At 37.5% G+C, this 23,303-nt stretch overlaps 11 non-coding genes across 11 annotated transcripts; all 11 read right to left on the bottom strand.

Annotated features, from left to right (window-relative positions):
* Positions 1-420: 420 nt before the first annotated feature.
* On the bottom strand, positions 421-493 carry TRNAY-GUA (transfer RNA tyrosine (anticodon GUA)). Its single transcript has one exon. It is a non-coding gene; the product is annotated as a tRNA-Tyr (tRNA).
* A 1,096-nt stretch (positions 494-1,589) lies between these two features.
* Positions 1,590-1,662, bottom strand: TRNAF-GAA (transfer RNA phenylalanine (anticodon GAA)). Its single transcript has one exon. It is a non-coding gene; the product is annotated as a tRNA-Phe (tRNA).
* Positions 1,663-5,057: 3,395 nt separating this feature from the next.
* On the bottom strand, positions 5,058-5,130 carry TRNAF-GAA (transfer RNA phenylalanine (anticodon GAA)). Its single transcript has one exon. It is a non-coding gene; the product is annotated as a tRNA-Phe (tRNA).
* Positions 5,131-7,974: 2,844 nt separating this feature from the next.
* Positions 7,975-8,047, bottom strand: TRNAF-GAA (transfer RNA phenylalanine (anticodon GAA)). Its single transcript has one exon. It is a non-coding gene; the product is annotated as a tRNA-Phe (tRNA).
* Positions 8,048-9,142: 1,095 nt separating this feature from the next.
* TRNAF-GAA (transfer RNA phenylalanine (anticodon GAA)) lies at positions 9,143-9,215 on the bottom strand. The gene has a single exon. It is a non-coding gene; the product is annotated as a tRNA-Phe (tRNA).
* A 1,676-nt stretch (positions 9,216-10,891) lies between these two features.
* Positions 10,892-10,964, bottom strand: TRNAF-GAA (transfer RNA phenylalanine (anticodon GAA)). Its single transcript has one exon. It is a non-coding gene; the product is annotated as a tRNA-Phe (tRNA).
* Positions 10,965-13,808: 2,844 nt separating this feature from the next.
* On the bottom strand, positions 13,809-13,881 carry TRNAF-GAA (transfer RNA phenylalanine (anticodon GAA)). The gene has a single exon. It is a non-coding gene; the product is annotated as a tRNA-Phe (tRNA).
* Positions 13,882-14,977: 1,096 nt separating this feature from the next.
* TRNAF-GAA (transfer RNA phenylalanine (anticodon GAA)) lies at positions 14,978-15,050 on the bottom strand. The gene has a single exon. It is a non-coding gene; the product is annotated as a tRNA-Phe (tRNA).
* A 4,593-nt stretch (positions 15,051-19,643) lies between these two features.
* TRNAF-GAA (transfer RNA phenylalanine (anticodon GAA)) lies at positions 19,644-19,716 on the bottom strand. Its single transcript has one exon. It is a non-coding gene; the product is annotated as a tRNA-Phe (tRNA).
* A 1,675-nt stretch (positions 19,717-21,391) lies between these two features.
* On the bottom strand, positions 21,392-21,464 carry TRNAF-GAA (transfer RNA phenylalanine (anticodon GAA)). The gene has a single exon. It is a non-coding gene; the product is annotated as a tRNA-Phe (tRNA).
* A 1,097-nt stretch (positions 21,465-22,561) lies between these two features.
* On the bottom strand, positions 22,562-22,634 carry TRNAF-GAA (transfer RNA phenylalanine (anticodon GAA)). Its single transcript has one exon. It is a non-coding gene; the product is annotated as a tRNA-Phe (tRNA).
* Between the last annotated feature and the right edge of the window lie 669 nt (positions 22,635-23,303).

Raw genomic sequence — 23,303 nt, 5'->3', positions numbered from 1 at the left:
AATTGTCCAGTATTATTCAGTAGCTAAATTGGTCTGATTGGTGAATTTCCTTTTTAGGAGCCAAGTTAGTTAGATGATGTTTGTAAACTATGAATGGACTTATACTCAGAAACACAGACCTATATGGCGAGGGTCGGCAAGCTAGGTCATCTGACTACTAACAGTTTTGTATAAGGGGAACTGGAGGCTGATGCAGGCAAAGCTTTACTTTCAATTAAAGGAAGAATTGGGAAATAAAGGAGGCAAAGTTGAATACAAGAGAGGTGGAAGCAAGTTTGAAAGAAAGACAGAAAGTAAATAATATGTTGAATTAATTGTATTGTCGATTATCTTGATAAAAGGTTTTGATCATTATAAACAAAGTCAATATGAGTTGACTCAAAATAGTCTTTGTGGCATGCAAAGCAGAAGTTCAAAATGTGCCGAAACCCGGGATCGAACCAGGGACCTTTAGATCTACAGTCTAACGCTCTCCCAACTGAGCTATTTCGGCCTGCCAGCAGTTATAGTATTCAGCCTCTTTTTTTGAACAATCCCAGAACAGAGATGCAGAACCTGGATTTTCAATCTGAGGTTAGAGCTGTGTTTTAATGTGTCCTGCATTGTTCAGCAGCTAACTGGTGAAATGGGTGAGTAGCGTTTTTGGGATAAATGTTAGGTCGTTTTTCTTTTAAAACTCTAAGTGGACCAGCACTGTATTACACAGACGTATGTCGCCTGAGTAGGTAAGCTATGTCATCTCAATACTGACAACTTTGTTCAAGGAGAAGTGAAAGCTGATGCAGAGAAGAGTTTACTTTGAAAAAAGTATAAAATGGGATAAATTCGTCATCAAAGCTGATGGCAAGAGAGGTGGAAGCAAGTTTAGAAGGAGGACAGAAAGACAACTTTTTGTTGAAGTTATCATGTTGTTGATCAGTTGATAAAATATTTTGAGAAATAAAGAAAAAAAAACTAGAGCTGATTTCAAGAAATATTTTGCAAGAATGTAGGATCCCCTCGCACTGTGCTGAAAGTCAGGATTGAATCAGGTACCTTAAGCTCTTCAGTCTAACGATCTCCCAACTGAGATATTTCAGCCAACAAGTCCCTGTGGCCTCCTGATGTATTATTAATAATTGTAGACGATACATACAGAACCTGGTCATTCTATTTTCGTTTATAGTTATATGTTAAAGTGTCCAGTATCATTCAGCAGGTAACTTGGTCTGATGAGTGAATATCCTTTTTAGGGGACAATGTAGGTAGAATTTTTTTTTCTAAACTCTGAATTGACTTATACTCTGAAACACAGACCTATATGGCCAGGGTGTACAAGCTATGTCATCTGACTACTGACAGTTTTGTATAAGGGGAATTGGAGGCTGATGCAGGCAAAGCTTTACTTTAAAATAAAGCAAGAAGTTTCAAATAAATGAGGCATAGTTGAATACAAGAGAGGTGGAAGCAAGTTTGAAAAGAAGACAGAAAGTAAATAATATGTTGAATTGATTGTGTTGTTGATCAGATTGATAAAAGGTTTTGATAAAGAAGAGCGTTGATTTAACTCCAAACAGCTTTCGAGACATGAAAAGCAGAGGTTGAAATTGTGCCGAAACCCGGGATTGAACCAGGGACCTTTAGATCTTCAGTCTAACGCTCTCCCAACTGAGCTATTTCGGCCTGCTGGTAGTTTGGGTCTTCATCCTTTCTTTTAAACTTCCCAAGAAAATAGATGCTCAACCTCATGCTAGAGCTATGTTTTAAGATGTCCTGTATCATTCATCAGTTAACGGGTGCAATAGGTAAATAGCATTTTTCGGATCCAGGTTAGGTAGCTTTTTTTTTTACTCTGAATGGACTAGCACCATATTACACAGAGGTATTTGGCCTGAGTAGGAAAGCTATGTCATCTGAATACTGAAATCTGTGTTCAAGGAGAAGTGGAAGCTGATGCAGACAAGAGTTTACTTTACAAAAAAGCATGAAATAGGAAACATTTGTAGTCGAAGCTGAATGCAAGAGAGGTGGAAGCAAATTTAGAAGGAGGACAGAAAGACAATTCTATGTTGAATTGATCATGTTGTCGATCAGTTGATCAAATATTTTGATAAATAAAGAAAGAAAAACTTGAGCTGATACCAAGAAATATTTTGCGAGAAGCAAGAAACCTCTCAGACTTTTCTGAAACCCAGCATTGAACAAGGGACTTTTAGATTTTCAATCTAACACTCTCCCAACTGAGCTATTTCATCCAGCTGGCCATTTTGGCTTTCTGTTGTATTTTTGATAATTGTTAAAGATAAATGCAGACCCTGGTCATTCTATCTGCATGTGCAGTTATGTGTTAAATTGTCCAATATTATTCAGCAGCTAAATTGGTCTGATGGGTGAATTTCCTTTTTAGGAGCCAAGTTAGTTAGAAGATGTTTGTAAACTATGAATGGATTTATACTCAGACACACAGACCTATATGGCGAGGGTAGGCAAACTAGGTCATCTGACTACTAACAGTTTTGTATCAGGGGAACTTGAGGCTGATGCAGGCAAAGCTTTACTTTCAATTAAAGGAAGAATTGGCAAATAAAGCAGGTAAAGTTGAATACAAGAGAGGTGGAAGCAAGTTTGACAGAAAGACAGAATGTAAAAAATATGTTGAAATGGTTGTCTTATCGATCAGCTTGATAAAAGGTTTTGATCATTATAAACAACGTCAATATGAGTTGACTCCAAATAGCATTTGTGGCATGCAAAGCAGAAGTTCAAAATGTGCCTAAACCCGGGATTGAACCAGGGACCTTTAGATCTTCAGTCTACTGCTCTCCCAACTGAGCTATTTCATCCAGCTGGCAATTTTGGCTTTCTGTTGTATTTTTTATAATTGTTAAAGATAAATGCAGAACCTGGTCACTCTATCTGCATGTGCAGTTATGTGTTAAATTGTCCAGTATTATTCAGTAGCTAAATTGGTCTGATGGGTGAATTTCCTTTTTAGGAGCCAAGTTAGTTAGATGATGTTTGTAAACTATGAATGGACTTATACTCAGAAACACAGACCTATATGGCGAGGGTCGGCAAGCTAGGTCATCTGACTACTAACAGTTTTGTATAAGGGGAACTGGAGGCTGATGCAGGCAAAGCTTTACTTTCAATTAAAGGAAGAATTGGGAAATAAAGGAGGCAAAGTTGAATACAAGAGAGGTGGAAGCAAGTTTGAAAGAAAGACAGAAAGTAAATAATATGTTGAATTAATTGTATTGTCGATTATCTTGATAAAAGGTTTTGATCATTAAAAACAAAGTCAATATGAGTTGACTCAAAATAGTCTTTGTGGCATGCAAAGCAGAAGTTCAAAATGTGCTGAAACCCGGGATCGAACCAGGGACCTTTAGATCTTCAGTCTAACACTCTCCCAACTGAGCTATTTCGGCCTGCCAGCAGCTATAGTATTCAGCCTCTTTTTTTGAACAATCCCAGAACAGAGATGCAGAACCTGGATTTTCAATCTGAGGTTAGAGCTGTGTTTTAATGTGTCCTGCATTGTCCAGCAGCTAACTGGTGAAATGGGTGAGTAGCGTTTTTGGGATAAATGTTAGGTCGTTTTTCTTTTAAAACTCTGAGTGGACCAGCACTGTATTACACAGACGTATGTCGCCTGAGTAGGTAAGCTATGTCATCTCAATACTGACAACTTTGTTCAAGGAGAAGTGAAAGCTGATGCAGACAAGAGTTTACTTTGAAAAAAGTATAAAATGGGATAAATTCGTCATCAAAGTTGATGGCAAGAGAGGTGGAAGCAAGTTTAGAAGGAGGACAGAAAGACAACTTTTTGTTGAAGTTATCATGTTGTTGATCAGTTGATAAAATATTTTGAGAAATAAAGAAAAAAAAATAGAGCTGATTTCAAGAAATATTTTGCAAGAATGTAGGATCCCCTCGCACTGTGCTGAAAGTCAGGATTGAATCAGGTACCTTAAGCTCTTCAGTCTAACGATCTCCCAACTGAGATATTTCAGCCAACAAGTCCCTGTGGCCTCCTGATGTATTATTAATAATTGTAGACGATACATACAGAACCTGGTCATTCTATTTTCGTTTATAGTTATGTGTTAAAGTGTCCAGTATCATTCAGCAGGTAACTTGGTCTGATGAGTGAATATCCTTTTTAGGGGACAAGGTAGGTAGAATTTTTTTTCTAAACTTTGAATTGACTTATACTCTGAAACACAGACCTATATGGCCAGGGTGTACAAGCTATGTCATCTGACTACTGACAGTTTTGTATAAGGGGAATTGGAGGCTGATGCAGGCAAAGCTTTACTTTAAAATAAAGCAAGAAGTTGCAAATAAATGAGGCATAGTTGAATACAAGAGAGGTGGAAGCAAGTTTGAAAGGAAGACAGAAAGTAAATAATATGTTGAATTGGTTGTGTTGTTGATCAGATTGATAAAAGGTTTTGATAAAGAAGAGCGTTGATTTAACTCCAAACAGCTTTTGTGACATGAAAAGCAGAAGTTGAAATTGTGCCGAAACCCGGGATTGAATCAGGGACCTTTAGATCTTCAGTCTAACGCTCTCCCAACTGAGCTATTTTTTATAATTGTTAAAGATAAATGCAGAACCTGGTCACTCTATCTGCATGTGCAGTTATGTGTTAAATTGTCCAGTATTATTCAGTAGCTAAATTGGTCTGATGGGTGAATTTCCTTTTTAGGAGCCAAGTTAGTTAGATGATGTTTGTAAACTATGAATGGACTTATACTCAGAAACACAGACCTATATGGCGAGGGTCGGCAAGCTAGGTCATCTGACTACTAACAGTTTTGTATAAGGGGAACTGGAGGCTGATGCAGGCAAAGCTTTACTTTCAATTAAAGGAAGAATTGGGAAATAAAGGAGGCAAAGTTGAATACAAGAGAGGTGGAAGCAAGTTTGAAAGAAAGACAGAAAGTAAATAATATGTTGAATTAATTGTATTGTCGATTATCTTGATAAAAGGTTTTGATCATTATAAACAAAGTCAATATGAGTTGACTCAAAATAGTCTTTGTGGCATGCAAAGCAGAAGTTCAAAATGTGCCGAAACCCGGGATCGAACCAGGGACCTTTAGATCTTCAGTCTAACGCTCTCCCAACTGAGCTATTTCGGCCTGCCAGGAGCTATAGTATTCAGCCTCTTTTTTTGAACAATCCCAGAACAGAGATGCAGAACCTGGATTTTCAATCTGAGGTTAGAGCTGTGTTTTAATGTGTCCTGCATTGTTCAGCAGCTAACTGGTGAAATGGGTGAGTAGCGTTTTTGGGATAAATGTTAGGTCGTTTTTCTTTTAAAACTCTAAGTGGACCAGCACTGTATTACACAGACGTATGTCGCCTGAGTAGGTAAGCTATGTCATCTCAATACTGACAACTTTGTTCAAGGAGAAGTGAAAGCTGATGCAGACAAGAGTTTACTTTGAAAAAAGTATAAAATGGGATAAATTCGTCATCAAAGCTGATGGCAAGAGAGGTGGAAGCAAGTTTAGAAGGAGGACAGAAAGACAACTTTTTGTTGAAGTTATCATGTTGTTGATCAGTTGATAAAATATTTTGAGAAATAAAGAAAAAAAAACTAGAGCTGATTTCAAGAAATATTTTGCAAGAATGTAGGATCCCCTCGCACTGTGCTGAAAGTCAGGATTGAATCAGGTACCTTAAGCTCTTCAGTCTAACGATCTCCCAACTGAGATATTTCAGCCAACAAGTCCCTGTGGCCTCCTGATGTATTATTAATAATTGTAGACGATACATACAGAACCTGGTCATTCTATTTTCGTTTATAGTTATGTGTTAAAGTGTCCAGTATCATTCAGCAGGTAACTTGGTCTGATGAGTGAATATCCTTTTTAGGGGACAATGTAGGTAGAATTTTTTTTTCTAAACTCTGAATTGACTTATACTCTGAAACACAGACCTATATGGCCAGGGTGTACAAGCTATGTCATCTGACTACTGACAGTTTTGTATAAGGGGAATTGGAGGCTGATGCAGGCAAAGCTTTACTTTAAAATAAAGCAAGAAGTTTCAAATAAATGAGACATAGTTGAATACAAGAGAGGTGGAAGCAAGTTTGAAAAGAAGACAGAAAGTAAATAATATGTTGAATTGATTGTGTTGTTGATCAGATTGATAAAAGGTTTTGATAAAGAAGAGCGTTGATTTAACTCCAAACAGCTTTTGAGACATGAAAAGCAGAGGTTGAAATTGTGCCAAAACCCGGGATTGAACCAGGGACCTTTAGATCTTCAGTCTAACGCTCTCCCAACTGAGCTATTTCCGCCTGCTGCTAGTTTGGGTCTTCATCCTTTCTTTTAAACTTCCCAAGAAAATTGATGCTCAACCTCATGCTAGAGCTATGTTTTAAGATGTCCTGTATCATTCATCAGTTAACGGGTGCAATAGGTAAATAGCATTTTTCGGATCCAGGTTAGGTAGCTTTTTTTTTTACTCTGAATGGACTAGCACCATATTACACAGAGGTATTTGGCCTGAGTAGGTAAGCTACGTCATCTGAATACTGAAATCTGTGTTCAAGGAGAAGTGGAAGCTGATGCAGACAAGAGTTTACTTTACAAAAAAGCATGAAATAGGAAACATTTGTAGTCGAAGCTGAATGCAAGAGAGGTGGAAGCAAATTTAGAAGGAGGACAGAAAGACAATTCTATGTTGAATTGATCATGTTGTCGATCAGTTGATCAAATATTTTGATAAATAAAGAAAGAAAAACTTGAGCTGATACCAAGAAATATTTTGTGAGAAGCAAGAAACCTCTCAGACTTTTCCGAAACCCAGCATTGAACAAGGGACTTTTAGATTTTCAATCTAACACTCTCCCAACTGAGCTATTTCATCCAGCTGGCCATTTTGGCTTTCTGTTGTATTTTTGATAATTGTTAAAGATAAATGCAGACCCTGGTCATTCTATCTGCATGTGCAGTTATGTGTTAAATTGTCCAATATTATTCAGCAGCTAAATTGGTCTGATGGGTGAATTTCCTTTTTAGGAGCCAAGTTAGTTAGAAGATGTTTGTAAACTATGAATGGACTTATACTCAGACACACAGACCTATATGGCGAGGGTAGGCAAACTAGGTCATCTGACTACTAACAGTTTTGTATAAGGGGAACTCGAGGCTGATGCAGGCAAAGCTTTACTTTCAATTAAAGGAAGAATTGGCAAATAAAGCAGGTAAAGTTGAATACAAGAGAGGTGGAAGCAAGTTTGACAGAAAGACAGAATGTAAAAAATATGTTGAAATGGTTGTCTTATCGATCAGCTTGATAAAAGGTTTTGATCATTATAAACAACGTCAATATGAGTTGACTCCAAATAGCATTTGTGGCATGCAAAGCAGAAGTTCAAAATGTGCCTAAACCCGGGATTGAACCAGGGACCTTTAGATCTTCAGTCTACTGCTCTCCCAACTGAGCTATTTCATCCAGCTGGCAATTTTGGCTTTCTGTTGTATTTTTTATAATTGTTAAAGATAAATGCAGAACCTGGTCACTCTATCTGCATGTGCAGTTATGTGTTAAATTGTCCAGTATTATTCAGTAGCTAAATTGGTCTGATGGGTGAATTTCCTTTTTAGAAGCCAAGTTAGTTAGATGATGTTTGTAAACTATGAATGGACTTATACTCAGAAACACAGACCTATATGGCGAGGGTCGGCAAGCTAGGTCATCTGACTACTAACAGTTTTGTATAAGGGGAACTGGAGGCTGATGCAGGCAAAGCTTTACTTTCAATTAAAGGAAGAATTGGGAAATAAAGGAGGCAAAGTTGAATACAAGAGAGGTGGAAGCAAGTTTGAAAGAAAGACAGAAAGTAAATAATATGTTGAATTAATTGTATTGTCGATTATCTTGATAAAAGGTTTTGATCATTATAAACAAAGTCAATATGAGTTGACTCAAAATAGTCTTTGTGGCATGCAAAGCAGAAGTTCAAAATGTGCCGAAACCCGGGATCGAACCAGGGACCTTTAGATCTTCAGTCTAACACTCTCCCAACTGAGCTATTTCGGCCTGCCAGCAGCTATCGTATTCAGCCTCTTTTTTTGAACAATCCCAGAACAGAGATGCAGAACCTGGTTTTTCAATCTGAGGTTAGAGCTGTGTTTTAATGTGTCCTGCATTGTCCAGCAGCTAACTGGTGAAATGGGTGAGTAGCGTTTTTGGGATAAATGTTAGGTCGTTTTTCTTTTAAAACTCTGAGTGGACCAGCACTGTATTACACAGACGTATGTCGCCTGAGTAGGTAAGCTATGTCATCTCAATACTGACAACTTTGTTCAAGGAGAAGTGAAAGCTGATGCAGACAAGAGTTTACTTTGAAAAAAGTATAAAATGGGATAAATTCGTCATCAAAGTTGATGGCAAGAGAGGTGGAAGCAAGTTTAGAAGGAGGACAGAAAGACAACTTTTTGTTGAAGTTATCATGTTGTTGATCAGTTGATAAAATATTTTGAGAAATAAAGAAAAAAAAATAGAGCTGATTTCAAGAAATATTTTGCAAGAATGTAGGATCCCCTCGCACTGTGCTGAAAGTCAGGATTGAATCAGGTACCTTAAGCTCTTCAGTCTAACGATCTCCCAACTGAGATATTTCAGCCAACAAGTCCCTGTGGCCTCCTGATGTATTATTAATAATTGTAGACGATACATACAGAACCTGGTCATTCTATTTTCGTTTATAGTTATGTGTTAAAGTGTCCAGTATCATTCAGCAGGTAACTTGGTCTGATGAGTGAATATCCTTTTTAGGGGACAAGGTAGGTAGAATTTTTTTTTCTAAACTTTGAATTGACTTATACTCTGAAACACAGACCTATATGGCCAGGGTGTACAAGCTATGTCATCTGACTACTGACAGTTTTGTATAAGGGGAATTGGAGGCTGATGCAGGCAAAGCTTTACTTTAAAATAAAGCAAGAAGTTGCAAATAAATGAGGCATAGTTGAATACAAGAGAGGTGGAAGCAAGTTTGAAAGGAAGACAGAAAGTAAATAATATGTTGAATTGATTGTGTTGTTGATCAGATTGATAAAAGGTTTTGATAAAGAAGAGCGTTGATTTAACTCCAAACAGCTTTTGTGACATGAAAAGCAGAAGTTATAATTGTGCCGAAACCCGGGATTGAACCAGGGACCTTTAGATCTTCAGTCTAACGCTCTCCCAACTGAGCTATTTCGGCCTGCTGGCAGTTTGGGTCTTCATCCTTTCTTTTAAACTTCCCAAGAAAATAGATGCTCAACCTCATGCTAGAGCTATGTTTTAAGATGTCCTGTATCATTCATCAGTTAACGGGTGCAATAGGTAAATAGCATTTTTCGGATCCAGGTTAGGTAGCTTTTGTTTTTTACTCTGAATGGACTAGCACCATATTACACAGAGGTATTTGGCCTGAGTAGGTAAGCTATGTCATCTGAATACTGAAATCTGTGTTCAAGGAGAAGTGGAAGCTGATGCAGACAAGAGTTTACTTTACAAAAAAGCATGAAATAGGAAACATTTGTAGTCGAAGCTGAATGCAAGAGAGGTGGAAGCAAATTTAGAAGGAGGACAGAAAGACAATTCTATGTTGAATTGATCATGTTGTCGATCAGTTGATCAAATATTTTGATAAATAAAGAAAGAAAAACTTGAGCTGATATCAAGAAATATTTTGTGAGAAGCAAGAAACCTCTCAGACTTTTCCGAAACCCAGCATTGAAAAAGGGACTTTTAGATTTTCAATCTAACACTCTCCCAACTGAGCTATTTCATCCAGCTGGCCATTTTGGCTTTCTGTTGTATTTTTGATAATTGTTAAAGATAAATGCAGACCCTGGTCATTCTATCTGCATGTGCAGTTATGTGTTAAATTGTCCAATATTATTCAGCAGCTAAATTGGTCTGATGGGTGAATTTCCTTTTTAGGAGCCAAGTTAGTTAGAAGATGTTTGTAAACTATGAATGGACTTATACTCAGACACACAGACCTATATGGCGAGGGTAGGCAAACTAGGTCATCTGACTACTAACAGTTTTGTATAAGGGGAACTCGAGGCTGATGCAGGCAAAGCTTTACTTTCAATTAAAGGAAGAATTGGCAAATAAAGCAGGTAAAGTTGAATACAAGAGAGGTGGAAGCTAGTTTGACAGAAAGACAGAATGTAAAAAATATGTTGAAATGGTTGTCTTATCGATCAGCTTGATAAAAGGTTTTGATCATTATAAACAACGTCAATATGAGTTGACTCCAAATAGCATTTGTGGCATGCAAAGCAGAAGTTCAAAATGTGCCTAAACCCGGGCTTGAACCAGGGACCTTTAGATCTTCAGTCTACTGCTCTCCCAACTGAGCTATTTCATCAAGCTGGCAATTTTGGCTTTCTGTTGTATTTTTTATAATTGTTAAAGATAAATACAGAACCTGGTCACTCTATCTGCATGTGCAGTTATGTGTTAAATTTTCCAGTATTATTCAGTAGCTAAATTGGTCTGATGGGTGAATTTCCTTTTTAGGAGCCAAGTTAGTTAGATGATGTTTGTAAACTATGAATGGACTTATACTCAGAAACACAGACCTATATGGCGAGGGTCGGCAAGCTAGGTCATCTGACTACTAACAGTTTTGTATAAGGGGAACTGGAGGCTGATGCAGGCAAAGCTTTACTTTCAATTAAAGGAAGAATTGGGAAATAAAGGAGGCAAAGTTGAATACAAGAGAGGTGGAAGCAAGTTTGAAAGAAAGACAGAAAGTAAATAATATGTTGAATTAATTGTATTGTCGATTATCTTGATAAAAGGTTTTGATCATTATAAACAAAGTCAATATGAGTTGACTCAAAATAGTCTTTGTGGCATGCAAAGCAGAAGTTCAAAATGTGCCGAAACCCGGGATCGAACCAGGAACCTTTAGATCTTCAGTCTAACGCTCTCCCAACTGAGCTATTTCGGCCTGCCAGCAGTTATAGTATTCAGCCTCTTTTTTTGAACAATCCCAGAACAGAGATGCAGAACCTGGATTTTCAATCTGAGGTTAGAGCTGTGTTTTAATGTGTCCTGCATTGTTCAGCAGCTAACTGGTGAAATGGGTGAGTAGCGTTTTTGGGATAAATGTTAGGTCGTTTTTCTTTTAAAACTCTAAGTGGACCAGCACTGTATTACACAGACGTATGTCGCCTGAGTAGGTAAGCTATGTCATCTCAATACTGACAACTTTGTTCAAGGAGAAGTGAAAGCTGATGCAGAGAAGAGTTTACTTTGAAAAAAGGATAAAATGGGATAAATTCGTCATCAAAGCTGATGGCAAGAGAGGTGGAAGCAAGTTTAGAAGGAGGACAGAAAGACAACTTTTTGTTGAAGTTATCATGTTGTTGATCAGTTGATAAAATATTTTGAGAAATAAAGAAAAAAAAACTAGAGCTGATTTCAAGAAATATTTTGCAAGAATGTAGGATCCCCTCGCACTGTGCTGAAAGTCAGGATTGAATCAGGTACCTTAAGCTCTTCAGTCTAACGATCTCCCAACTGAGATATTTCAGCCAACAAGTCCCTGTGGCCTCCTGATGTATTATTAATAATTGTAGACGATACATACAGAACCTGGTCATTCTATTTTCGTTTATAGTTATATGTTAAAGTGTCCAGTATCATTCAGCAGGTAACTTGGTCTGATGAGTGAATATCCTTTTTAGGGGACAATGTAGGTAGAATTTTTTTTTCTAAACTCTGAATTGACTTATACTCTGAAACACAGACCTATATGGCCAGGGTGTACAAGCTATGTCATCTGACTACTGACAGTTTTGTATAAGGGGAATTGGAGGCTGATGCAGGCAAAGCTTTACTTTAAAATAAAGCAAGAAGTTTCAAATAAATGAGGCATAGTTGAATACAAGAGAGGTGGAAGCAAGTTTGAAAAGAAGACAGAAAGTAAATAATATGTTGAATTGATTGTGTTGTTGATCAGATTGATAAAAGGTTTTGATAAAGAAGAGCGTTGATTTAACTCCAAACAGCTTTCGAGACATGAAAAGCAGAGGTTGAAATTGTGCCAAAACCCAGGATTGAACCAGGGACCTTTAGATCTTCAGTCTAACGCTCTCCCAACTGAGCTATTTCGGCCTGCTGGTAGTTTGGGTCTTCATCCTTTCTTTTAAACTTCCCAAGAAAATAGATGCTCAACCTCATGCTAGAGCTATGTTTTAAGATGTCCTGTATCATTCATCAGTTAACGGGTGCAATAGGTAAATAGCATTTTTCGGATCCAGGTTAGGTAGCTTTTTTTTTTACTCTGAATGGACTAGCACCATATTACACAGAGGTATTTGGCCTGAGTAGGTAAGCTATGTCATCTGAATACTGAAATCTGTGTTCAAGGAGAAGTGGAAGCTGATGCAGACAAGAGTTTACTTTACAAAAAAGCATGAAATAGGAAACATTTGTAGTCGAAGCTGAATGCAAGAGAGGTGGAAGCAAATTTAGAAGGAGGACAGAAAGACAATTCTATGTTGAATTGATCATGTTGTCGATCAGTTGATCAAATATTTTGATAAATAAAGAAAGAAAAACTTGAGCTGATACCAAGAAATATTTTGCGAGAAGCAAGAAACCTCTCAGACTTTTCCGAAACCCAGCATTGAACAAGGGACTTTTAGATTTTCAATCTAACACTCTCCCAACTGAGCTATTTCATCCAGCTGGCCATTTTGGCTTTCTGTTGTATTTTTGATAATTGTTAAAGATAAATGCAGACCCTGGTCATTCTATCTGCATGTGCAGTTATGTGTTAAATTGTCCAATATTATTCAGCAGCTAAATTGGTCTGATGGGTGAATTTCCTTTTTAGGAGCCAAGTTAGTTAGAAGATGTTTGTAAACTATGAATGGATTTATACTCAGACACACAGACCTATATGGCGAGGGTAGGCAAACTAGGTCATCTGACTACTAACAGTTTTGTATAAGGGGAACTTGAGGCTGATGCAGGCAAAGCTTTACTTTCAATTAAAGGAAGAATTGGCAAATAAAGCAGGTAAAGTTGAATACAAGAGAGGTGGAAGCAAGTTTGACAGAAAGACAGAATGTAAAAAATATGTTGAAATGGTTGTCTTATCGATCAGCTTGATAAAAGGTTTTGATCATTATAAACAACGTCAATATGAGTTGACTCCAAATAGCATTTGTGGCATGCAAAGCAGAAGTTCAAATTGTGCCTAAACCCGGGATTGAACCAGGGACCTTTAGATCTTCAGTCTACTGCTCTCCCAACTGAGCTATTTCATCCAGCTGGCAATTTTGGCTTTCTGTTGTATTTTTTATAATTGTTAAAGATAAATGCAGAACCTGGTCACTCTATCTGCATGTGCAGTTATGTGTTAAATTGTCCAGTATTATTCAGTAGCTAAATTGGTCTGATGGGTGAATTTCCTTTTTAGGAGCCAAGTTAGTTAGATGATGTTTGTAAACTAGGAATGGACTTATACTCAGAAACACAGACCTATATGGCGAGGGTCGGCAAGCTAGGTCATCTGACTACTAACAGTTTTGTATAAGGGGAACTGGAGGCTGATGCAGGCAAAGCTTTACTTTCAATTAAAGGAAGAATTGGGAAATAAAGGAGGCAAAGTTGAATACAAGAGAGGTGGAAGCAAGTTTGAAAGAAAGACAGAAAGTAAATAATATGTTGAATTAATTGTATTGTTGATTATCTTGATAAAAGGTTTTGATCATTATAAACAAAGTCAATATGAGTTGACTCAAAATAGTCTTTGTGGCATGCAAAGCAGAAGTTCAAAATGTGCCGAAACCCGGGATCGAACCAGGGACCTTTAGATCTTCAGTCTAACGCTCTCCCAACTGAGCTATTTCAGCCTGCCAGCAGCTATAGTATTCAGCCTCTTTTTTTGAACAATCCCAGAACAGAGATGCAGAACCTGGATTTTCAACCTGAGGTTAGAGCTGTGTTTTAATGTGTCCTGCATTGTTCAGCAGCTAACTGGTGAAATGGGTGAGTAGCGTTTTTGGGATAAATGTTAGGTCGTTTTTCTTTTAAAACTCTAAGTGGACCAGCACTGTATTACACAGACGTATGTCGCCTGAGTAGGTAAGCTATGTCATCTCAATACTGACAACTTTGTTCAAGGAGAAGTGAAAGCTGATGCAGACAAGAGTTTACTTTGAAAAAAGTATAAAATGGGATAAATTCGTCATCAAAGCTGATGGCAAGAGAGGTGGAAGCAAGTTTAGAAGGAGGACAGAAAGACAACTTTTTGTTGAAGTTATCATGTTGTTGATCAGTTGATAAAATATTTTGAGAAATAAAGAAAAAAAAACTAGAGCTGATTTCAAGAAATATTTTGCAAGAATGTAGGATCCCCTCGCACTGTGCTGAAAGTCAGGATTGAATCAGGTACCTTAAGCTCTTCAGGCTAACGATCTCCCAACTGAGATATTTCAGCCAACAAGTCCCTGTGGCCTCCTGATGTATTCTTAATAATTGTAGACGATACATACAGAGCCTGGTCATTCTATTTTCGTTTATAGTTATGTGTTAAAGTGTCCAGTATCATTCAGCAGGTAACTTGGTCTGATGAGTGAATATCCTTTTTAGGGGACAATGTAGGTAGAATTTTTTTTTCTAAACTCTGAATTGACTTATACTCTGAAACACAGACCTATATGGCCAGGGTGTACAAGCTATGTCATCTGACTACTGACAGTTTTGTATAAGGGGAATTGGAGGCTGATGCAGGCAAAGCTTTACTTTAAAATAAAGCAAGAAGTTTCAAATAAATGAGGCATAGTTGAATACAAGAGAGGTGGAAGCAAGTTTGAAAAGAAGACAGAAAGTAAATAATATGTTGAATTGATTGTGTTGTTGATCAGATTGATAAAAGGTTTTGATAAAGAAGAGCGTTGATTTAACTCCAAACAGCTTTTGAGACATGAAAATCAGAGGTTGAAATTGTGCCGAAACCCGGGATTGAACCAGGGACCTTTAGATCTTCAGTCTAACGCTCTCCCAACTGAGCTATTTCGGCCTGCTGGTAGTTTGGGTCTTCATCCTTTCTTTTAAACTTCCCAAGAAAATAGTTGCTCAACCTCATGCTAGAGCTATGTTTTAAGATGTCCTGTATCATTCATCAGTTAACGGGTGCAATAGGTAAATAGCATTTTTCGGATCCAGGTTAGGTAGCTTTTTTTTTTACTCTGAATGGACTAGCACCATATTACACAGAGGTATTTGGCCTGAGTAGGTAAGCTATGTCATCTGAATACTGAAATCTGTGTTCAAGGAGAAGTGGAAGCTGATGCAGACAAGAGTTTACTTTACAAAAAAGCATGAAATAGGAAACATTTGTAGTCGAAGCTGAATGCAAGAGAGGTGGAAGCAAATTTAGAAGGAGGACAGAAAGACAATTCTATGTTGAATTGATCATGTTGTCGATCAGTTGATCAAATATTTTGATAAATAAAGAAAGAAAAACTTGAGCTGATACCAAGAAATATTTTGTGAGAAGCAAGAAACCTCTCAGACTTTTCCGAAACCCAGCATTGAAAAAGGGACTTTTAGATTTTCAATCTAACACTCTCCCAACTGAGCTATTTCATCCAGCTGGCCATTTTGGCTTTCTGTTGTATTTTTGATAATTGTTAAAGATAAATGCAGACCCTGGTCATTCTATCTGCATGTGCAGTTATGTGTTAAATTGTCCAATATTATTCAGCAGCTAAATTGGTCTGATGGGTGAATTTCCTTTTTAGGAGCCAAGTTAGTTAGAAGATGTTTGTAAACTATGAATGGACTTATACTCAGACACACAGACCTATATGGCGAGGGTAGGCAAACTAGGTCATCTGACTACTAACAGTTTTGTATAAGGGGAACTCGAGGCTGATGCAGGCAAAGCTTTACTTTCAATTAAAGGAAGAATTGGCAAATAAAGCAGGTAAAGTTGAATACAAGAGAGGTGGAAGCAAGTTTGACAGAAAGACAGAATGTAAAAAATATGTTGAAATGGTTGTCTTATCGATCAGCTTGATAAAAGGTTTTGATCATTATAAACAACGTCAATATGAGTTGACTCCAAATAGCATTTGTGGCATGCAAAGCGGAAGTTCAAAATGTGCCTAAACCCGGGATTGAACCAGGGACCTTTAGATCTTCAGTCTACTGCTCTCCCAACTGAGCTATTTCATCCAGCTGGCAATTTTGGCTTTCTGTTGTATTTTTTATAATTGTTAAAGATAAATGCAGAACCTGGTCACTCTAGCTGCATGTGCAGTTATGTGTTAAATTGTCCAGTATTATTCAGTAGCTAAATTGGTCTGATGGGTGAATTTCCTTTTTAGGAGCCAAGTTAGTTAGATGATGTTTGTAAACTATGAATGGACTTATACTCAGAAACACAGACCTATATGGCGAGGGTCGGCAAGCTAGGTCATCTGACTACTAACAGTTTTGTATAAGGGGAACTGGAGGCTGATGCAGGCAAAGTTTTACTTTCAATTAAAGGAAGAATTGGGAAATAAAGGAGGCAAAGTTGAATACAAGAGAGGTGGAAGCAAGTTTGAAAGAAAGACAGAAAGTAAATAATATGTTGAATTAATTGTATTGTCGATTATCTTGATAAAAGGTTTTGATCATTATAAACAAAGTCAATATGAGTTGACTCAAAATAGTCTTTGTGGCATGCAAAGCAGAAGTTCAAAATGTGCCGAAACCCAGGATCGATCCAGGGATCTTTAGATCTTCAGTCTAACGCTCTCCCAACTGAGCTATTTCGGCCTGCCAGCAGTTATAGTATTCAGCCTCTTTTTTTGAACAATCCCAGAACAGAGATGCAGAACCTGGATTTTCAATCTGAGGTTAGAGCTGTGTTTTAATGTGTCCTGCATTGTTCAGCAGCTAACTGGTGAAATGGGTGAGTAGCGTTTTTGGGATAAATGTTAGGTCGTTTTTCTTTTAAAACTCTAAGTGGACCAGCACTGTATTACACAGACGTACGTCGTCTGAGTAGGTAAGCTATGTCATCTCAATACTGACAACTTTGTTCAAGGAGAAGTGAAAGCTGATGCAGAGAAGAGTTTACTTTGAAAAAAGTATAAAATGGGATAAATTCGTCATCAAAGCTGATGGCAAGAGAGGTGGAAGCAAGTTTAGAAGGAGGACAGAAAGACAACTTTTTGTTGAAGTTATCATGTTGTTGATCAGTTGATAAAATATTTTGAGAAATAAAGAAAAAAAAACTAGAGCTGATTTCAAGAAATATTTTGCAAGAATGTAGGATCCCCTCGCACTGTGCTGAAAGTCAGGATTGAATCAGGTACCTTAAGCTCTTCAGTCTAACGATCTCCCAACTGAGATATTTCAGTCAACAAGTCCCTGTGGCCTCCTGATGTATTATTAATAATTGTAGACGATACATACAGAACCTGGTCATTCTATTTTCGTTTATAGTTATATGTTAAAGTGTCCAGTATCATTCAGCAGGTAACTTGGTCTGATGAGTGAATATCCTTTTTAGGGGACAATGTAGGTAGAATTTTTTTTTTCTAAACTCTGAATTGACTTATACTCTGAAACACAGACCTATATGGCCAGGGTGTACAAGCTATGTCATCTGACTACTGACAGTTTTGTATAAGGGGAATTGGAGGCTGATGCAGGCAAAGCTTTACTTTAAAATAAAGCAAGAAGTTTCAAATAAATGAGGCATAGTTGAATACAAGAGAGGTGGAAGCAAGTTTGAAAAGAAGACAGAAAGTAAATAATATGTTGAATTGATTGTGTTGTTGATCAGATTGATAAAAGGTTTTGATAAAGAAGAGCGTTGATTTAACTCCAAACAGCTTTCGAGACATGAAAAGCAGAGGTTGAAATTGTGCCGAAACCCGGGATTGAACCAGGGACCTTTCGATCTTCAGTCTAACGCTCTCCCAACTGAGCTATTTCGGCCTGCTGGTAGTTTGGGTCTTCATCCTTTCTTTTAAACTTCCCAAGAAAATAGATGCTCAACCTCATGCTAGAGCTATGTTTTAAGATGTCCTGTATCATTCATCAGTTAACGGGTGCAATAGGTAAATAGCATTTTTCGGATCCAGGTTAGGTAGCTTTTTTTTTTACTCTGAATGGACTAGCACCATATTACACAGAGGTATTTGGCCTGAGTAGGTAAGCTATGTCATCTGAATACTGAAATCTGTGTTCAAGGAGAAGTGGAAGCTGATGCAGACAAGAGTTTACTTTACAAAAAAGCATGAAATAGGAAACATTTGTAGTCGAAGCTGAATGCAAGAGAGGTGGAAGCAAATTTAGAAGGAGGACAGAAAGACAATTCTATGTTGAATTGATCATGTTGTCGATCAGTTGATCAAATATTTTGATAAATAAAGAAAGAAAAACTTGAGCTGATACCAAGAAATACTTTGCGAGAAGCAAGAAACCTCTCAGACTTTTCCGAAACCCAGCATTGAACAAGGGACTTTTAGATTTTCAATCTAACACTCTCCCAACTGAGCTATTTCATCCAGCTGGCCATTTTGGCTTTCTGTTGTATTTTTGATAATTGTTAAAGATAAATGCAGACCCTGGTCATTCTATCTGCATGTGCAGTTATGTGTTAAATTGTCCAATATTATTCAGCAGCTAAATTGGTCTGATGGGTGAATTTCCTTTTTAGGAGCCAAGTTAGTTAGAAGATGTTTGTAAACTATGAATGGATTTATACTCAGACACACAGACCTATATGGCGAGGGTAGGCAAACTAGGTCATCTGACTACTAACAGTTTTGTATAAGGGGAACTCGAGGCTGATGCAGGCAAAGCTTTACTTTCAATTAAAGGAAGAATTGGCAAATAAAGCAGGTAAAGTTGAATACAAGAGAGGTGGAAGCAAGTTTGACAGAAAGACAGAATGTAAAAAATATGTTGAAATGGTTGTCTTATCGATCAGCTTGATAAAAGGTTTTGATCATTATAAACAACGTCAATATGAGTTGACTCCAAATAGCATTTGTGGCATGCAAAGCAGAAGTTCAAAATGTGCCTAAACCCGGGATTGAACCAGGGACCTTTAGATCTTCAGTCTACTGCTCTCCCAACTGAGCTATTTCATCCAGCTGGCAATTTTGGCTTTCTGTTGTATTTTTTATAATTGTTTACGATAAATGCAGAACCTGGTCACTCTATCTGCATGTGCAGTTATGTGTTAAATTGTCCAGTATTATTCAGTAGCTAAATTGGTCTGATGGGTGAATTTCCTTTTTAGGAGCCAAGTTAGTTAGATGATGTTTGTAAACTAGGAATGGACTTATACTCAGAAACACAGACCTATATGGCGAGGGTCGGCAAGCTAGGTCATCTGACTACTAACAGTTTTGTATAAGGGGAACTGGAGGCTGATGCAGGCAAAGCTTTACTTTCAATTAAAGGAAGAATTGGGAAATAAAGGAGGCAAAGTTGAATACAAGAGAGGTGGAAGCAAGTTTGAAAGAAAGACAGAAAGTAAATAATATGTTGAATTAATTGTATTGTTGATTATCTTGATAAAAGGTTTTGATCATTATAAACAAAGTCAATATGAGTTGACTCAAAATAGTCTTTGTGGCATGCAAAGCAGAAGTTCAAAATGTGCCGAAACCCGGGATCGAACCAGGGACCTTTAGATCTTCAGTCTAACGCTCTCCCAACTGAGCTATTTCGGCCTGCTGGTAGTTTGGGTCTTCATCCTTTCTTTTAAACTTCCCAAGAAAATAGATGCTCAACCTCATGCTAGAGCTATGTTTTAAGATGTCCTGTATCATTCATCAGTTAACGGGTGCAATAGGTAAATAGCATTTTTCGGATCCAGGTTAGATAGCTTTTTTTTTTACTCTGAATGGACTAGCACCATATTACACAGAGGTATTTGGCCTGAGTAGGTAAGCTATGTCATCTGAATACTGAAATCTGTGTTCAAGGAGAAGTGGAAGCTGATGCAGACAAGAGTTTACTTTACAAAAAAGCATGAAATAGGAAACATTTGTAGTCGAAGCTGAATGCAAGAGAGGTGGAAGCAAATTTAGAAGGAGGACAGAAAGACAATTCTATGTTGAATTGATCATGTTGTCGATCAGTTGATCAAATATTTTGATAAATAAAGAAAGAAAAACTTGAGCTGATACCAAGAAATATTTTGTGAGAAGCAAGAAACCTCTCAGACTTTTCCGAAACCCAGCATTGAAAAAGGGACTTTTAGATTTTCAATCTAACACTCTCCCAACTGAGCTATTTCATCCAGCTGGCCATTTTGGCTTTCTGTTGTATTTTTGATAATTGTTAAAGATAAATGCAGACCCTGGTCATTCTATCTGCATGTGCAGTTATGTGTTAAATTGTCCAATATTATTCAGCAGCTAAATTGGTCTGATGGGTGAATTTCCTTTTTAGGAGCCAAGTTAGTTAGAAGATGTTTGTAAACTATGAATGGACTTATACTCAGACACACAGACCTATATGGCGAGGGTAGGCAAACTAGGTCATCTGACTACTAACAGTTTTGTATAAGGGGAACTCGAGGCTGATGCAGGCAAAGCTTTACTTTCAATTAAAGGAAGAATTGGCAAATAAAGCAGGTAAAGTTGAATACAAGAGAGGTGGAAGCTAGTTTGACAGAAAGACAGAATGTAAAAAATATGTTGAAATGGTTGTCTTATCAATCAGCTTGATAAAAGGTTTTGATCATTATAAACAACGTCAATATGAGTTGACTCCAAATAGCATTTGTGGCATGCAAAGCAGAAGTTCAAAATGTGCCTAAACCCGGGATTGAACCAGGGACCTTTAGATCTTCAGTCTACTGCTCTCCCAACTGAGCTATTTCATCCAGCAGGCAATTTTGGCTTTCTGTTGTATTTTTTATAATTGTTAAAGATAAATGCAGAACCTGGTCACTCTATCTGCATGTGCAGTTATGTGTTAAATTGTCCAGTATTATTCAGTAGCTAAATTGGTCTGATGGGTGAATTTCCTTTTTAGGAGCCAAGTTAGTTAGATGATGTTTGTAAACTATGAATGGACTTATACTCAGAAACACAGACCTATATGGCGAGGGTCGGCAAGCTAGGTCATCTGACTACTAACAGTTTTGTATAAGGGGAACTGGAGGCTGATGCAGGCAAAGCTTTACTTTCAATTAAAGGAAGAATTGGGAAATAAAGGAGGCAAAGTTGAATACAAGAGAGGTGGAAGCAAGTTTGAAAGAAAGACAGAAAGTAAATAATATGTTGAATTAATTGTATTGTCGATTATCTTGATAAAAGGTTTTGATCATTATAAACAAAGTCAATATGAGTTGACTCAAAATAGTCTTTGTGGCATGCAAAGCAGAAGTTCAAAATGTGCCGAAACCCGGGATCGAACCAGGGACCTTTAGATCTTCAGTCTAACGCTCTCCCAACTGAGCTATTTCGGCCTGCCAGCAGTTATAGTATTCAGCATCTTTTTTTGAACAATCCCAGAACAGAGATGCAGAACCTGAATTTTCAATCTGAGGTTAGAGCTGTGTTTTAATGTGTCCTGCATTGTTCAGCAGCTAACTGGTGAAATGGGTGAGTAGCGTTTTTGGGATAAATGTTAGGTCGTTTTTCTTTTAAAACTCTAAGTGGACCAGCACTGTATTACACAGACGTATGTCGCCTGAGTAGGTAAGCTATGTCATCTCAATACTGACAACTTTGTTCAAGGAGAAGTGAAAGCTGATGCAGAGAAGAGTTTACTTTGAAAAAAAGTATAAAATGGGATAAATTCGTCATCAAAGCTGATGGCAAGAGAGGTGGAAGCAAGTTTAGAAGGAGGACAGAAAGACAACTTTTTGTTGAAGTTATCATGTTGTTGATCAGTTGATAAAATATTTTGAGAAATAAAGAAAAAAAAACTAGAGCTGATTTCAAGAAATATTTTGCAAGAATGTAGGATCCCCTCGCACTGTGCTGAAAGTCAGGATTGAATCAGGTACCTTAAGCTCTTCAGTCTAACGATCTCCCAACTGAGATATTTCAGCCAACAAGTCCCTGTGGCCTCCTGATGTATTATTAATAATTGTAGACGATACATACAGAACCTGGTCATTCTATTTTCGTTTATAGTTATATGTTAAAGTGTCCAGTATCATTCAGCAGGTAACTTGGTCTGATGAGTGAATATCCTTTTTAGGGGACAATGTAGGTAGAATTTTTTTTTCTAAACTCTGAATTGACTTATACTCTGAAACACAGACCTATATGGCCAGGGTGTACAAGCTATGTCATCTGACTACTGACAGTTTTGTATAAGGGGAATTGGAGGCTGATGCAGGCAAAGCTTTACTTTAAAATAAAGCAAGAAGTTTCAAATAAATGAGGCATAGTTGAATACAAGAGAGGTGGAAGCAAGTTTGAAAAGAAGACAGAAAGTAAATAATATGTTGAATTGATTGTGTTGTTGATCAGATTGATAAAAGGTTTTGATAAAGAAGAGCGTTGATTTAACTCCAAACAGCTTTCGAGACATGAAAAGCAGAGGTTGAAATTGTGCCGAAACCCGGGATTGAACCAGGGACCTTTAGATCTTCAGTCTAACGCTCTCCCAACTGAGCTATTTCGGCCTGCTGGTAGTTTGGGTCTTCATCCTTTCTTTTAAACTTCCCAAGAAAATAGATGCTCAACCTCATGCTAGAGCTATGTTTTAAGATGTCCTGTATCATTCATCAGTTAACGGGTGCAATAGGTAAATAGCATTTTTCGGATCCAGGTTAGGTAGCTTTTTTTTTTACTCTGAATGGACTAGCACCATATTACACAGAGGTATTTGGCCTGAGTAGGTAAGCTATGTCATCTGAATACTGAAATCTGTGTTCAAGGAGAAGTGGAAGCTGATGCAGACAAGAGTTTACTTTACAAAAAAGCATGAAATAGGAAACATTTGTAGTCGAAGCTGAATGCAAGAGAGGTGGAAGCAAATTTAGAAGGAGGACAGAAAGACAATTCTATGTTGAATTGATCATGTTGTCGATCAGTTGATCAAATATTTTGATAAATAAAGAAAGAAAAACTTGAGCTGATACCAAGAAATATTTTGCGAGAACCAAGAAACCTCTCAGACTTTTCCGAAACCCAGCATTGAACAAGGGACTTTTAGATTTTCAATCTAACACTCTCCCAACTGAGCTATTTCATCCAGCTGGCCATTTTGGCTTTCTGTTGTATTTTTGATAATTGTTAAAGATAAATGCAGACCCTGGTCATTCTATCTGCATGTGCAGTTATGTGTTAAA

This window comes from Triturus cristatus, chromosome 8 (genome assembly GCF_964204655.1).
Source record: "Triturus cristatus chromosome 8, aTriCri1.1, whole genome shotgun sequence".
Classification (NCBI taxonomy): Eukaryota; Metazoa; Chordata; class Amphibia; order Caudata; family Salamandridae; genus Triturus; species Triturus cristatus.
This window is presented reverse-complemented; position numbering and strand designations above follow the sequence as displayed.